Below are 13,220 nucleotides of genomic sequence, written 5' to 3'. Positions count from 1 at the left end.
CTGCTGAGGATGGTAGGATACTGAGATAGTTTGACAGGTTTTGGAAGTTCAGCTATAAGCTGGAATTAGAAACCAATTGTGCTACCATGTTCCCTCTTCCTGCCTAGTGTCCCGCTAATAGAATCTACCAGTAGAATCTCACAGAGAACCAACTGGCAAGTGGAAAATGTAGTTTTCTGGGTCCCTGATGGAGTATGGAAGGATGGATTTGAAGCTGAGAGGCTTCTTAACAAGTAACACAACAGATTCGGGAAGGATGGCCAATTTGGGCACAGGTTCCTCATGTGGCTGTTGCGATTCATGCATTCCCAAGTGATGCTGGGCTTCCCACCAGGTGCCACTTGCCACCAGAGCCTGGGATTAGCAACAGTACTGAGAGGGAGGGTCCGATTCACTCCAGTAGATATTTATGGTTTCTGAGCAGAGACTCTGTGGGATTTTTTGCCTACATTAGTATTAGTTTATTTACCTTCCAGTGTTATTTGTGAGGAATAATATTGTCAGCACTTTTGAAATGCAGAAGTAAAGGATAAATACTTTCAAGTAAAGGGTCTCCCTCCTCCTGTCCCCGTATTTCTCCCCCATACTCACTTTGTCAAACACTGAAGAGCTAGTTGGATCAAACAAATATGTGACATCAGCCACTCACCCAGAAGCACCCTGGACCCTCTGTGGGATGGATGAGGTGGTGGCCATGCTGTGAATGGGCCATGGAACACTCTGGGGTCTGCTCCTTAAATCTAAAGTGCCTGGTCCAGAGAGGCGGACACCTCCAATGCCAGCCTGTCTCCACTCTTCAGTTTTCTTTCCTACATTGATTTTCAGATGGCAAGTCCTAAAAGATGACTCTGTTGTTCCAGCCAAATGAGGTCTACAACAGGAAAGACAACAGGTCACACCATCTTCTTGAGCCAACAGCTGTGGCTAAATGCAAATAAAAAGAGAGCCTAGTGGTGTGATTCCATAGGAAATACGTGGAGGAGTGGGTTTCATGTGTCTCCCAGTAAGGCAGAACTTGTCTATCACAAAAAGTCTTCAAGCATGTCTACTAGTCATATCAATGCTTTCCCAGCTCCTTCCTGCCCCCTAATATTTTCCATTCAGGTCAAAGAGCAACCCCCTGACTCCTCTCACTTGTATACCCCCAACACTCTTCTCCCTGTGACTTGGCAGGTAGAGGGAGGGCTAGTTGAAATGCCTGTCCTCCGTAAAGGACATCTGAAAAATCAAACACAAATACAAAATAGCTATGATATCAAAAGAATAGCAATCAACCCTTAACTGAGTATTACAAATATAGTACAAACACTTTCACAAAACAGATAAGCAATAACAATTTGGCCAAAACATAAATTTTGCTCTACCAATGGCTCAGTTGGACACACAAGCAACAGTTGGGCCTTTTTAAAGAAATTCCATACTTACAAAATGACCAAATTAGCAAGTTATTTCAAAGGAGTCTCTGCAAAATAACCATAAAGGATTTTTTTCAGTTGTTTCTCCAACAGAAGTCATTTCTCCAAATTTCTTCTACAAGTAAGTTCTTAGAAAAAAGTCCATTATATGTTTAAAAGCCCTGTACTTAATACCAGGTTACTGTCTAAACTCCCCCACACTGAGTTCTGTCTCCAGGTCTTCATCTTGTTTTCCTTACTTTGGTTTCATTTCTTTCTATTTCTCATAGAAGCTTCTCCAATTGAATGATTTCTTTTTTGGGGAGGTGGGTATTGGGGATTGAACTCAGGGGCACTAGATCACTGAGCCACATCTCCAGTCCTATTTTGTATTTTATTTAGAGACAGGGTCTCACTGAGTTGCATAGTGCCTCACTTTTGTTGATGCTGGCTTTGAACTTGCGATCCTCTTGGGTAAATTCCCCATGACTCTCTTCCATAATCCACTGTCTCATGAATACACTGTTTCCTTAACCTCATGAATCTTGGTCATTTTCTGATTGACCACAGAGTGGACATAAGGACCTATCCTTATCTATGTAGATAAACCTTGAGTAACTCCCCTGACCCCCCAGCATGACTAAGGCAAACAGAATAGTTTCACTTTTCACTGTAATATTAATTTGACTGAAAACAAAACCATTTGAACTTACAAAAACCTGAAGTCAACTTTTTTTAAAAAAAAATTCATTTGCACTCCACTCTCCCTTTTTCCATAATATTTTTATATGAAAATGTGTATAAGTGAGATTGTACACAGACTTCTCTGACCTTCACACAAACCCACAAGCCTCAAAGTTGGGCTAAAAAATCTAACAAAATTTGGTAGTCTTGGAGGATTTCTAAGGCTTCCAGTTTCCAACCAGGCTAGAAATAGCATCAGGAAAAATGCTTTTGTGTGAAATGATTCGACAGTCAACCTTTTAAACAGGGTTAAAATTTGAAAAAGCCACAGTTAAAAATGTTAACTAAATAGACTTTCCAAAATTGGAGTAGGTCCTGGATTGGGTTAAAGATTTGGGTTATCCTTTATTTAACTTGAAACAATTCCCTTTTCCCCATTTAATAATGGATTTGCCCAGTACATTAGGTGCTTGAAGTCAGTGTCTATTGATGTGAAACAGCTGGGGAGCCAAGGAGACCCACTGGGAAAGATCAGTTTTTATGTGGAAATGCTCAGTGCTCAAAGAGCATGCGCAGAGCTGTCGGCCCAAGGTATGGACAAATGTCGACTTCAACTGTGTTAAAGCAACCTTTTTCTACATTTACAATGTCCATAGTAACCTCACTTTCTCTCTCTGTATATGTACTGTGTGTGTGTGTATGTGTGCGTTAGAGAGAGAAAAATCTGTAAAAATATATATACATATATTTAATAAAATTTCAATTTCCTGAGAGGTTCTATTAAAGGGAGTCCTGTTCTTATTATTCTGTATGTGGAAATTTGATCATTTAGAAGAAAATCTTTCTCTTAACAGCTGGATGGGCCCTGTCCAAGTCTAAGGAGGCGTTTAGACCACCCAACAGCAACCAAAATGCCAATGTAGTTTGAATATGAATGTAAAGTCAATGTTAGGTTTCCTATGACTTAGCTAAGCACAATACACAACAAGAAGTCCAGAAAAAGCATTGGAGCTTTAAGAAAATTGATTTTGTGACATTAAAAATCAGATGAAGATATCAGACTCAGGCTTCCACAGGACAATTACCCATTCTGCTTCTCCTGAGTCATTCTAACAGCATAGAATAGCATGAAAGGCCCTCAGCTGCCCCCCCAACATAGGTGGAAGCATCTAGCCAATGACAATTGAGGTCAACTCTCTTCAAGTAGACAGATTTCCACAACTGGGCAAGAATATTTGTCCCCATATGTTGATACAATAGCTAAAAATAAACAGATTTGAAGCCTGTGGGTTTGGATAAAAGAGAAGAATCTATAAGATCTCATTACACAAACTTTCATACAAAGATATTATGGAAAAAGCGAGAGAGGAGTGCAAATAAATTTTAAAAATAAAGCTGATTCTATGCTTTTACAAATTTAATTGGTTTTGTTCTCAACAAAGGTAAAATAGCAATGAAAAGTGAAACAATTCAGTTTACCTTAGAGAAAGGTGGTAAGTGGAGTTACCCAAGGTTGATCTATGTAGACAAGGGATAGATCCTTGAATCAGGCACATATATATTATTTTTCCCCAGACATATATATGTGTGTGTGTGTGTGTGTGTGTGTGTGTGTGTGTGTGTGTATCTTCCTTACCTGTCTATCTTTCTACTTTGTTTACAGAGCTCATACTTCTTTCAACAGAGAGACCATATTCTTACCTAGTTCCTGCTCCAACTCCATGGGACCTATTTTAAAAAACAGTAGACCCTATGAGAGCCCAAACAATATCTGATTCAAATGAACTAGAGTATCAAAAGTTTGCGGAGTGACAAACTAGCAGAGTGAGGAAAACATGAATCAAAGCAGGAAGATTATTAAAATTTTAGGATGTATTCTTCTTTAAGAAAAGAAAACAATGCTACTCATGTTGATTAGAGTTAGTTACTCATGGGGTCAAAGAAGTGAAGAAAGGTCCTGGGACAGAAATCAGATACTCAAAGGCTGACAACAGCAACATAAAGGATTGAAGAGCTGTCTGCATAGAAAGTAGGATGAATTGGTGTGATGGTTAGCTTTTTATGTGACCAAAATACCTGACATAAACAACTTACAGGAGGAATATTCATTTTGGCTCCTGGTTTCAGAGGTTTCAGTCCATGGTCAGCCAGATCCATTGCTTTGGGTCTGAGATGAGGCAGAATGTCATGGCAAAGGACAGCTGCTTAACTCATGGCATCCAGGAAGCAAAGAGAGAGAAGAAAGGGCCAGGCACATGCCCCAAATAACCTACTTTTCCTCCTAATAGATTCAACCTCCCAATAATATATTCAAAGTATTAACCCATCAAATGGATCAATCCACTTATGAAATCAAAGTCCCCACAGTTCATTTCCCAAAAGCCCCATCTCTGGACATTGCTGCATTGAGGACCAAGCTTTTGAGGGACATTCCCAATCCAAACCATGACAACTGGAAAGCACATGCTTCATCTAAATGGGGGCGTAGCATGCTCCAGCTCTTGTCGCCTGCTCTGAGTCAGCAAGGATGTACTTAACAGTTTCAAGAGAAGCTAAAGGTTCTTAGAACCTATGAAGACTTCCCAGTTTTTAAATGATCACAGCTCAAAAAAATTTTTTTAAAACTCCAGGCAAGTCAAACAAAACTGTTCCATGGACCTCCAGTTTGCAATCTTTGTGCTATGAGATGGAGCAGCTTGGGGGAGCAGAGTGTGTCATTGTGGGAATGCAAGTACAGAATGAATGATTATATCCTAAAACTGTTGGAGTCCTTTCAAACTGACACTCATCAGACATGGGGTCATATGTGCTGATGATCCTAATTTTATTCCTTGCTCTAAGAAAGTATGAACCATACCCTCAGAGTACTGCCTAAGTATTTCAACCTGCCCTTTGAGTTTCAATTCAAACACTTCTTATTGTTCTTGAAGCCCAGGAGAACATACATAAAGTTGAGCCACATGATTCTGAATAGCATTTTTCCACAACTGGGCAATAATATTTGTCCAGATCTATTTATCACCTCACCTATGTTAATTTGCCTTAACTATCCATTTTTCTACTTTTTCAAAATGAGTTATTATCTCCTTCAATTAAAGACCATGTATATCTTTGTCTTTCATAGAAAAAACTCAGAAAAATTACAGCCTCAGGGTTTCAACAACAGAGGATCATCCACCCAATTTACTTTCCTTTCGTGTCTGGTGACTGTGATAGAGTCATAACCTTGGGAGGGGGTGTCACTGAATGCTTTACAAGGTACAATTTGCAAACCAGCAAGTCTTGAGCCTTTCACAGACACTTAGAACCCAATTAAACCTCAGAAATAAAAATAAAAATAAATTAAGAAGAGGTGTTTAGAGTATCAAAGAACCAAGACAGAGACCACGATAAAGAGAAAGCTGAGACCCATGGTATGTTTTATGAGCAGTTCTTTCTTTCTTAAAACCTCACCTTCTAGTTCTCTGTTATTCAAAATCTCACTTGCTGGCTGTGGTGACACAAGCCTGTCATCCCAGGTACTGGGGAAGGTGAGGCAGGAGGATCACAAGTTTGAGGCCAGCCTGGACAACATAGCAAGACCTACCTTGAAATAAAAAGGGCTGTGGATGTAGCTCAGGGGTAAAGCATCTGCCTAGCAAGTACAAGGCCTGGAGTTCAATCCTCAGTGCTCCAAACAACAAAACAAAACCACCACCACCACAAAATACAAAAACCAAAATATTAACCCAGGCCTAATGAAGAGAGAGAACTCTCTCTTTCCCTCTACCATCACAGGCCAGGTGTGGTTCTGCATATAGGCAAATAGGAAGATAGTGTTTCCAGTAAGAGTTCTGGGCAGCCACCCAGTGACTTTCAAATGATGAACCCTGGCACATTTGTTCTGGTCTATTCTAAGGCCACAAAGACATATAGCCTTTCTTGTTTTCCAAGGAAAGATATGCTCATTTCATTCTTGTTTTCTTTTTTAATTGTTTTTCTTTTCCTTGGGTGTAAGGTGATATCTAATCCTCTTGCACAAATGCATTGGGCATAGGAATAGATTTAAGCTAAACTGAGCTGGTAAAATCCTTGCTCTCATGGAGCAGATTGCTCAGGTGACGGATGCTGGGTCATTACTTTCTACATCTCAGAAGATCACATGGAGGGCTGGTTCTAAATGGAGAACTTGAGCAACATCTTTCATGTCGGTGACTCTGTTCCAAAGAGCAAAGAGAAACAGCATGCTGTTGTCATCTAGAGCTCCCTGGGGTCCTAAAAGGAAGTCAGCTTTTAAGGGACAAGTTCAGAGAGTTGGAATCTTGTGAAGGAAAGGGATGGAGCCTCTCACCAGCTCCGTGTGGGAGGTGAGGGACTAGATACAATGAGGATCTGGCAAAACTCAGCAAATTATCTTCTGAATTGATTAAAATTTGTAGCAAGCCCGTCTGTGTAAATTTTCATGACTTCTTCATGGTAATTAGTTTCATGGAATAGTGCCAAATGGCATATTTTTCAGACTCCGAGCCCCTCTCTAAGCACTCCTGGGAATGTCTGAAATGTGAGATAAGCACTCTTAACCCAAAGTTTTATTAAAAAGTTTAATTAACATAAATGCCAAATGACACATTCACTGCCATTAAGTAGGTAGACTACATGTAAATACTTGAACTACTGAGTGACTTTAAAGCCCATTTCCCTCAGCAACCACAGCATTCTTTCTCTTCCTGAGCAGGCAAGAGAGCCCTCCGGATGCATGTTAGCATCTTCAACCTCCGAGGTTCTCAGGACTCCGCAGCACACAGAGAAGCTTGGTGGCGGTGGCAGAGGCCCTCTAGACTCTTCTCCAAGTCAAGTCCTCCCTCCTCTCAGCTGGTCTTGTCCCCACCTGCAGATGCTCGGGCATTTGATCTCCTTCACACTGCCTCTGGGAAGCCACAGGCCACACAGGAACACTCTCACTTGTCTATCCTGTCCCCACCCAAGAAACACAGGTTTGCCACATCCTCTCCCAAGGCTCCAAAACATGGAGAACTACTTAACTTCTTTTTTTTCCTAGTATGATCGATCTTTAGTTCTTAGAGGTTGCGACCAGGTTCTTTTTCATACACTCTTGTATCTTAGCTCCTAACATCATACCTGGCACACAATTATGGCTCGATTATTTGTAGAATGAAGAAATAAAATCATTGCCCTGTTTTCCACCTTCTCTTTGCTACTTTGGAAACTTTTCTGGGAGCTGTGGATGTAGCTCAGTGGTAGTACACTTGCTAATCATGGACAGGGCTCTGGATGTGATCCCCAGCACTGCCCCACTGCACCTGCCATCAAAAAAAAAAAAAAAAAAAAAAAAAAAAAAAAAAAACTTCTGGAGGTTGTGTTCTCTCCCACCTCTCTGATTTCTGTTGTGTCCTCCGAGGGTCCCATGTTCCTTCAGCCCACTATTTTCTCTCTAGCTGATTCTTATAATCACATTAAATAAAAATAACTTAGCTATGCAACTGCAATATGCACAATAACAGAAAGAGAGGTCTAAAAAAGACTGCCCGGAACTTAGGTTATAGTAAAATTAATGGCAGAGTCACTGTACCTTGCTGGGCAGTCCCAGCTTGATTAGAAAGAAATACTGACATATTTACAAACACTTGTGCAGGGAAATAGAGAAAGTGAGAGTGTACCAAGAAAGCCATAATAAGAGGAAGGAAGTGGTAAGAACAGAAATCTATAGAGCTCAGAGTAACTCATGTCAGTTATCTCTTGCCACAAAAGAGTTGCATAGCAAGAAGCAGTGGCATACAAGCATAAACATTTCCCCACCATAAGTCTCTGCATCTGCTAAGCTGTTTTGCAGATCTGGGCTGGACTTAGCGAAGAGTGGTTAGATTCACATGTATCTTTGTTCAACTGGGTTGTCGCTAAGGGGCACAGGTCTCTGATGGCTTTCAGCCTCTGAAGAGCTCTGCTTCATGTGCCTCCTTACCCTCCAGTGGACAAACTTGGACTTGTTTTTTATGGAGGTAGCAGACATCTGAGAGAGGGAGAGTATGAACAAGAGTGAGAGGGCAGAAGCACACATAGCCTCATAAAGTCTGGTCTCCAAACTAGCACAGGGTCACCTATGCCTCCTTCTTTGTGTCAAAGAAAGTTTCACAGCCAATGTAAATATAGAGAATGGAGAAATGTACTTTTTCCCTTGATGGGAGGACCTGAAGACTAACATTACAAATGGTATGGATGCAGAGAGTGGTAGAGAATTGAGGCCATTATGCAACCAAACCTTCACACTAACCTCAGCCCCAACCTCCATTGAGTAGCAGTAGCAAGGCACAGTTGCAGCTATCTTATCTGATTTCCTCTCAAAGCTAATCCTGATGGTCCAAGTGTAAGTGGTTTATTTGTAACATTGATAGGTAAATGGGGAAGTGAGAAAGGGAATGAAAAGCCAATAAAGGGTTTGTTATCAAGCAAACTACCACTGGGGATAACTGCACTTATCCTGAATGGGATAAGCTCCGAGCAGAACACGTGCCTTGGAGTTATTCCACCTGAAAGAACGTGGAGCTGGATCATTTCTATGCTTGGAGGGAAGTAGAACACTCATGCTTAAGTACTTTTGACTTGCTGCAGGAATAGAATGGGCTCCAAGGTCAATCTGAGAGTCTTCAAGCAAAGAATTTGCCAGAGCTAGCAATTACAGATCTGGCAGCATACACTAAAGGGCGAGAGGATATGGTGGTGTTACTGTGTCCCTTATAAAAAACAAAGATTTGACAGCTCAGGAGGTTGAGGCAGGAGGATCGCAAGTTCAAAGAGATCATATTCAAAGTTCAAAGCCAGCCTCAGCAAATCATGAGACCCTACCTCAAAATTAAAAAATACAAAGGACTGGAGTTTGGCTCCATGGTTCAGCACCCACGGTTCCATTCTGGTACTCAAAAAAAATTTTAAAAAAATGATTGTGTGTAAATACTATATTTAAGTATGAACAAATTCCCTAACATCCCTGAGCATCGTTTTTCTAAATAATAAATATTTCATGAGCATTGTTTTGAAAATAAAACCAATATAATCTGCTTATAGTGCCTAGTAGATAATTAATGACAGATGTTGACATCAAGATATTTTTATTTCCATTCATTCATGTCTCAAAAATTTGAAATAGTTGTTTGATCCCCTGCTCTGGCATCTATGACAGACTCCTCTACAAAGTATGGAAAGTATTCAAGAATAGAATGGAAATTAAAAATTTAAGGAAAAGTAACATAATTGACATCCATAGACCATTTTATCCAAGAACAGTGGAATACACATTTTCGCAAGCTTGCATATGGAATATCCACCAAAATAAATTATGTTCTGGTTCATACAACACACCTTAAAATTTTTAAAAGAATAAAAATCATCCAACACCTGCACTCAGACCACACTTAAATAAAAGTCAATAATAGAAGATACTAAAAATTAGGACAGAAATCAATAGGAAATCAATAGAGAAAACCACTGAAACTAAAGCTGGTTCTTTGGAAAGATCAACAAAATCAACCAGCCTCTAGCAAGCTAAGTTAAAATATATATAGAGAGAGAAGACAGAAATTAGTAAAACCAGAAATATTAGTACTTCTGATAACTAAAGAAAGGACATCACCATAGATACCATAGCCATAACAAGGGTGATATACAGCACTATGAACAACTCTATACCTATAAATTTGATAACCTAGATAAAGTGGATCAATTCCATGAGAGATACAATTTGTCAAAACTTCATAGAAGAAACAGACCACCTGAACAGGTATGTATCTGTTAAAGAAATTTATGCTTAAGACTCTTAATATTGTTAATCATTAGGGACATTTACACTAAAACCACCATAACAATGCTATATCTACCAGAATGGTCACAATTAAAATGGCTAGAAAAAGCAGAGTAACTCATGTCAGTTATCTCTTGCCATAAAAGAGTTGCATAGCTAAGAGGGGAAGCACCTGGGGCTCTCAGGCATTGCTGATGGGAGTACAAAATGGCAGACTCTTTAGAAAACAGGTTGGCAGCTTCTTGGAAGAGTTAAAGTTACTTGCACCAGACAACTCAGTAATCTTACTCCAAAGTATTCAATAGAATTTAAAGCCTACATTTACAGTAAAAACTTACACTTAGTAGCTTTATTCATGATAGCCTTAAACTGGTGGTACATGGATACAATGGAATACCACTGAGCATATTGATGAACCTCAAAAGTATTACGCTACAGACACAGTGATTACATATTATTCCATTTTGTAGGAAACCCTAGAAATGCAAAACCATAGTGACAAAGTACTCAGTGGTTGCCAGAGGGGTCAGAGGTGAATGGAGAAAACTCTAAAGGGACATGATGGAATTTTCTGGAACGACAGAAATGTTTTATATCACAATTGTGGTAGTGGTTTTGTGACTGTATGTCAACTTATCTAAATGTGCACTTAAAATGGTAACATATATAAATTATACAATAAAATTTTTAAAAGTTTTAAAAAAAGAAATTTAATCAATAATTAATAACCTGCTATGGTTTGGATGAATATCCCCCAAAGGTTTATGTGTTAAAGATTTAATCCCCAGGTGGTGCTATTGGGAGGTACCATAGAGCTTTAGGAGGCAGGGCCTTATGGGAGGTCTTGAGTCGTTTGGAGCATGCCTTCAAAGGGGATTATGAAACCCTAGCCCTTCCTCTCTTCCTCTCTTCTACTTCCTGGCTAATGAGGTAAGTGTTTGCCCCATTTACAATAGTAACAGTAAGCTGATTAATACACTTTCTAAAACAGAAAGCATCAGGCCCAAATTGGTTCGATGGTGAATTCTAAAAAACATTTAATAAAGAAATATCAATCCTCTATAGTTTCTTTTAGAAAATAGAAATGGAGAGAATACTTGATAACTTCTTCTATGAAGCCAGCATTTAATACCAAAACCATATGAAGACATCACAAGAAAAGAAAGCTACATACTAATATCTCTTATGAATAAATATGCAAAATATCCTCAATAAAATGTTAGCATTCACATTTGAAAATCAATTAATGTAATCTATTGCATCAAGACTCTAAAAAAGACAAATCACACAATCATAGAAAAAATATTTGACAAAATCCAACTCCCACTCATGATAAAAACTCTCAGAAAACTAGGACATTAGGGGAACTTAATAAAGAATAGCTACAAAAATCCTACAGCTAATATCGAATATACTGAACAAACTCAAAGCTTGCCCACTAAGATCAAGAACCAGGAAAGGATGTCCCCTCCTACTTCTCCTTTTGACATTGGTGATGAAAGTCCTAGCTAAGGCAAAAGATTAGAAAAGGAAATAAAAGGTATATGAAAGAAGAAATGAAACTTTTTGTTCATAGATGACGTCATTGTCTGTAAGAAAACTGAAAGAAGTACAGACTGGGCTTGTGGCTCAGTGGTAGAGTGCTTACCTAGCATGTGTGAGGCACTGGGTTTGATCCTCAGCATTGCATATAAAAAAATGAATAAAATAAAGGTCCATCAACGTCTAAAAAAATATTTTAAAAAATGAAAATCTTAAAGAATCAACAACTCCTGAAACTAACAAGAGATTATAATAAGGTTAGAAAATACAAGATTAATATCCAAAAGTCAATTGCTTTCCTATATATCAGCAAAGAACAAGTGAAATTTGAAATTAAAAACAAAATACCTTTGGTAGGACCTCCCAAATTAAATACTTTCTTAGGTATAAATGTAACAAAATATGCACGGTAGCTCTATGAGGAAAACTATAAAATACTGATTAACAAAACCAAAGAAAAACGAAATAAACAATTTTTTTTTATATTTATGGATAGGAAGACACAATATTGTCAAGATGTCAGATCTCCCCAAAATGATCTATAGATTCAGAGCAATTCAAATCAAAATCTCAGCAGTTCTTTTTATGGATACCGACAAGCTGATTCTAAAGTTTATATGGAAAGACAAAAGACCCAGAACAACACACAATTGAAGGAGAACAAAGTTGAAGGACTGACATTACCCAACTTCAAAACATACTATAAAGTTACAATAAGACAGTTTGATATTGGCAAAAGAAAAGAAAAATAGATCAATGTAACACAAGAGAGCCCATAAAAATCTCACATAAATGAAGTCAACTGATCTTTGACAAAGGAGCAAGGACAATATAATGGAACAAAGACAGTCTTTTCAACAAACGATGCTGGAAAAACTGGACATCCACATGCAAAAAAAAAAAAAAAGAGAGAGAGAGAGAGAGAGAGAGAGAGAGAGAGAGAGAGCAGAGACACAGATCACAGACCCTACACCCTTCACATAAACTAACTCAAGATGGATCACAGAGCTCAATGTGAAACACAAACCTGTAGAACTCCTAGAGGATAACATAGGTAAAAACCTAGATGACTTTGGGTTTGATGATGCCATTTTAGATACAACACAAAAGGTACTATACATAAAAGAAATAATTGATAAGCTGAACTTCATTAAAATGAAAAGCTTTTGCTCGAGTACGAAAAGACAAGCCCACAGACTGGGAGAAAATATCTGTAAAACACATATCCAAAAAGGGAATATTATCCAAGATATTCAAAGAACTCTTAAAACTCAACAATAAGAAAACAACCAAGCAAGTTTAAAAATAAGTCCAAGACCTTAAGAAACATCTCACCAAAGAAAGTATACAGATGGCAAATGAGCATATGAAAGGATGTTCCACATCATATGACTCCAGGGAAATGTAGACTAAGTGAGATAAGAACACACACTAGAACACCTGAAATCTAGAACATCAACAACACCAAATGCTGACAAAGACTTGGAGCAATAGAAACATTCGTTGCTGGTGGAAATGAAAAATGGTTCAATCACTTTGACAGACAGTGTGGCAGTTTCTTACAAAACTAAACATACCCTTCCCATATAACCCAGCAATTGTGCTCCTTGGTATTTATGGAGCTGAAACTTATGTCCATACAAAAAACAATTCACAAATGTTTACAGCAGCTTTTTTTCATAATTGCCAAAACCAAAAAAACACAAATACATTCTTCAGTAGGTAAATGGATACATACATTGCAGTATATCCAGACAATGGAATTTTATTCAGTGCTGAAAAGCATTGAGCTACCAAGCCATGAAAAG

General features: G+C 38.6%; 1 protein-coding gene across 1 annotated transcript in view; it reads left to right on the top strand.

Annotated features, from left to right (window-relative positions):
- The first annotated feature begins 5,433 nt into the window (after positions 1-5,433).
- Rpl34 (ribosomal protein L34) overlaps positions 5,434-13,220 on the top strand; it is a 120,497-nt gene continuing 112,710 nt past the window's right edge. The window contains exon 1 of the mRNA XM_076864874.1: positions 5,434-5,440. The gene's annotated coding sequence lies outside the window, so the exon portion shown is untranslated. The remainder of the gene's footprint in view (positions 5,441-13,220) is intronic.

The sequence above is a fragment of the Callospermophilus lateralis genome, chromosome 8 (genome assembly GCF_048772815.1).
Source record: "Callospermophilus lateralis isolate mCalLat2 chromosome 8, mCalLat2.hap1, whole genome shotgun sequence".
Classification (NCBI taxonomy): Eukaryota; Metazoa; Chordata; class Mammalia; order Rodentia; family Sciuridae; genus Callospermophilus; species Callospermophilus lateralis.
The sequence above is the reverse complement of the archived record's forward strand: the minus strand, read 5'-3'. Positions and strand labels throughout refer to the sequence as shown.